Below are 4,472 nucleotides of genomic sequence, written 5' to 3'. Positions count from 1 at the left end.
GTCACCAAAATTAATACTCCTGCCAATCTCATGCACATTTGTTTTCTTTCACCTAGATTTCTTTATAAAGAAATCCCTCTTAATTTAAAAGGAGCCTTTAAATGGCTCCCTAGTGTTAGTTACAGGACATGAAGTACTAGTGAAATGGACAACACATTATTCCACCTTTAAAAATTGCCATTCTTATATCCAGTCTTCCAGTGTGATTATGTTCCAGCAAAACCAACCCGATCAACCCAAGATAGGTAGTTTGTACTGTGAGTTTTACTGCTGGGAAGGAAATGTGTATATATATACATACATATATACATACATATATATATATACACATTTCCTTCCCAGCAGTAAAACTCATAGTACATATATACATATCTCCACTCTTATCATTTTTAGACCTTTGTGGAAGTCTGTACCAAATGGAAAGGAGCTCTCTTATCTGCTCAGAGACTGATGTTCGAAAAAGCAATACTGCTCATGGATAAAATAGCTGCTTTCCAAAAATGTGAGGAAAGGATGACAGTGGCCATGATATCCACATGCCTGTAATGGTCTGCGTTTTGCTGACATCTTTATTTACACATCAAGTAGAAAGATTAATGTCCAGTTTCTACAAAAAATATGCTGTGAAGTGGTTGAAAACTGGTTTTGGCACCTTTTTTTCCTAACACTCTCTTAAACTAGTCCAAAGTCTTATGCTTGCTTATTAGGCTTATAAATACAGACTGTTTCCGTTTCTCTGGCTACTTTCCACAATATTGGCAAGCTTCAAAGGATGGGAAGGAGGAAGAAGCATGCTGACAATGCCTGTACTTTCTGTGAATCTGTTTCACTTATTGTAACCTTTAATTCATACACGTTTCAGCTCTGAAGCATGTGCTTCTATAGCCATCATATCACAGTTTCTCCTTGTGCCCCAAATCCTTTCCAGCTCCTCCTTTATTTTAAGGTCTGCTTGTACCACATCTTCTGCCTGAAGAGAGAAAAACAAAGGACAGCTAAACACTACAATTACCTGTTGGGGAAGTAGTTGCCACACTCACTTTGTCCAGAAACACCAAGTACCTTTTCTGTACTGAGGGCTCCAAGTGTCTCACAAAAAAGCAATTCAGGGCTTGTGCACTTAATACTTTTTTGTGCATAATAATATCCACCAAGGATATTATTCACTTCAGAACTAAGATACCTGAATGTCCATGTCTCTACACAGATGCCTATGTGAGAGTTTGAAGTGCTTGTTATGAACAGTGGAGGTCAAGTCCATGCAGGCAGGCAGCGCTGGAGTCCAGAGGGCTGGGACACGTGGCTCACTAGCGGATACTTACATGCAGCCATCTACCTTTAGGTTTGAAGCTTAATTCCTCTGTGAGACTCATCACTGGGCTCCAGTTTTATCACTTTGCACCATACTGGGTCTGCACTTGTACCAGCGCTTCCAAAATAGCTGTAGTGGGGCACTGCATGCAATAGGAAGACTAGAAAAAATGCAGTCAAGGAATTTGATTGTGAAACATGAAGGTTCAGAGCATCTCAAGAACATAATCTATAACTTTGGAAAACAATTGGGCTTTAAGTCAGCCAGGTATAAATTGGATGAGAACAAATCTACGTGGTCTGGCTGATGCAAGTTAGAGGGATCTCTAAGACAGCTTGGCCCGAAATATTTGGTGGGGCCTAAGTAGCCACTTTCGACTGCTGTTTTTGTTCCCTACCTCACCTCCTCAGAGACCACACCAAGTACAGTTCTGGGGTGCATTAAAAAGCATGGCCAGCAGGTCGAGGGAGGTGATCCTCCCCCTCTACTCTGCCCTGGTAAGACCTCATCTGGAGTACTGTGTCCAGTTCTGGGCTCCCCAGTACAAAAAAGACAGGGATCTCTTGGAAAGAGTCCAGCGGAGGGCCACAAAGATGGTGAAGGGCCTGGAGCATCTCTCCTATGAGGAAAGGCTGAGTGAACTGGGTCTGTTCAGCCCTGAGAAAAGGCTTTGTTGGAGTTAACCTGCTGAGGAAATACAAGAATTTATATCACGTAAACTCACAGAGGCTGTTTAGATCTGGAAACATGTAGCTGCTTTAGCACGGCACTGCCCTGAGCTAATGCAGCCGGCAAACACTCTTGAACTGCCCTGAGCCTTGACCTGCTGTATCTGCCTTGTGCTCTGGCCTGGAGACTCGCTGGCTCAGGTTTGCTGTGACTGAGGTGCTTTGTTACATGGTAGGAATTTGGCCTTTGTGTCTAAGTGTAAGCCTATAGAGGAATTTCAAAAGTGAGCTTCTTTTCTTCAGTTCATCTGTGTCAAAATCTGTTTAATAATACATATATTCAAGACAGACTTCGTTGCTCTTGTGCCAAACTGTACAAACTTTAACATATTCTCTGGCTGTGTAAGTAATATTTCAGACACAGACATTTGCCACCACTCCAATGTCTGGATACACAACTGACTGAAGACATCACATTCACTACCAGTAGTAAAACCTTTTCTTGCTACATCCAACTGTCTTCTACGTGTTGTTAACTGATACAGCATGTTTTCTAGGATGGCTCTAACTCTCAGAGAAGACATTTTTAGAATTCCTTACTTTGTTTAGCAGACTTAACTGATGTGGTCCATTTACTCCCCCTCCGGCACATTATCTCCTGTATGTAAAATGAATTATTACCTCTTATCCACTGCAGCAGTACATTACGCTCAACAGAAGACCCAAGATTTTTAGTCTACGTTCCCACAGAATGTTCTTCCACGATGTCTGAGTGTTTCTAATTGTACTTACTTCACTAACTGGTCATTCATATTGCTCTAATAGTATTAATCATTATGTACTTACAGGAAAGCTTTATTGGTCTAGTCTCCAAAGGGCGTTACAGTCTGAGGGTGAAACTCACTCCCATGCAGCTCATTTGCCAGCCGAGAGAATGCAGCGTTTACGTGTGATTTCTTGATGCATGGCCCAGCTGTTCAGTGTCTGCCTTGGAGATTTTCATTGGGATTGCATAAACCCTGGGTAAAACCTAGCTGCTGTCTCACAGAAGGAGTCCCATCAATTTTTAAATTGTTCTATTTGTTTGTTAAGCGTGTAAAGCTTGTGGCATTTATGTAAGAATCGCTTTGCTTAGCCCCTAAATAGGAACCACTTCTGACATGAAATACAACTGCTGTTTAGCATTCAAAAATAGTATGGAACATTTTAAAGTTGTGAAAATAGTTTACTCCTATAAAACTGCAGTGGTGTGGTAGAGAAGAAGAATCTAAGCATCCTCTCTGAAGTTAAGACTCTCTTATGCTGATTTGCAGTAAATATATCCAAGCCCTCTTAAACTCATACTGTCACCTGTTAGTCAGAGGAAAGACTTATGCCTATTGAATCCTCAGCAGTGTTTGCAGTAGCAAATGGGTTTTCCCCCTTAAGTACTAAGGCAGCCCAATCCTGCTTAGGTTGTGATATCTGATTAAATCACAGTTTGAGGCTTACACAATAATTGCTACCAGCTTAATTATTTCCCCTTATGTTTACCACTTCTGCTTTTCCACACATCTCTCTCCAGGTATTCATTTTTACCTTTCCAGATAAAAGACAAAACCATCCAAAAACTATCCAGCACCCAAGAGAAGCCATGAAATCATCCCTCCTGCTTATCCTTTCACATTTCTGTTTCCGAAGGAGATAGCAGAGTATTGGTTAACATGCGAGTAGTGTTAAGCTAATAGTCTTTTGTTTTGATGGTGATGCTAAAGTGGCTCAGAAAAACTTTTCCCAGTGTTTCCAGCTAGTGTATCTGTTGCACTACCTATTGTTTCAGCTTATTTGCAAATGCCTGTATAGATTTTATAACATCATGTTATTCATTCAGTTAGAAAAAAATATCCATGTGTTTTGCAGAAGTCACTGGCAGTTTGCAAAGGGCCTTTCCAGAGCCACTTACAGTTGCCTGGCTGTCTCTTGTATCTGCCTACCCACTGCTACGGATTTCTGGGTTTGCGTTTTCCTTTCATCTGCAGTGATCACCCACCTGTGGGAGCATGGTTCCCTTTTCCTCACATGCTCAGATGCTCTGGAGGACCCAGCCTGGCCCAAGACTACTCCCTTTTCCCATTGAGGCCTTGGGGCTGACTGGCAAGTGAAGGTGGATAATGGCTGGAGTATGGCAATGGACAGTGGAAAGTCATCTTAAGGCTTTTGTCAACACAACAATACGAAAGGAACTCCCTTTCTTACCCCATATTCATTGATGGACCAGCTCTGTGTCAGCGAGAGGGGAAGGGGGACTGCACAGACAGATCCCTTTGCTGGCCTTCAACAGGAGCACTGCTGTGAGATGGCCATTGGTTCTAGGGGACCTACATTCTGGCTTTCCTATTACTCAGCTTGGAGGCTGCAGCCACACTGCCCGCTCAGTCCTGCTCCTCATGGTGATTGCATAGGAAAATGCCAAGCTTTTCCTGAAATACTTTTACCAGCGGAGTGACACAGGC

The sequence above is a fragment of the Centrocercus urophasianus genome, unplaced genomic scaffold, assembly GCF_019232065.1.
Source record: "Centrocercus urophasianus isolate 14NV4802_14NV808 unplaced genomic scaffold, USGS_Curo_1.0 seq_15, whole genome shotgun sequence".
Classification (NCBI taxonomy): Eukaryota; Metazoa; Chordata; class Aves; order Galliformes; family Phasianidae; genus Centrocercus; species Centrocercus urophasianus.
Note: the sequence above shows the minus strand (reverse complement) of the source record.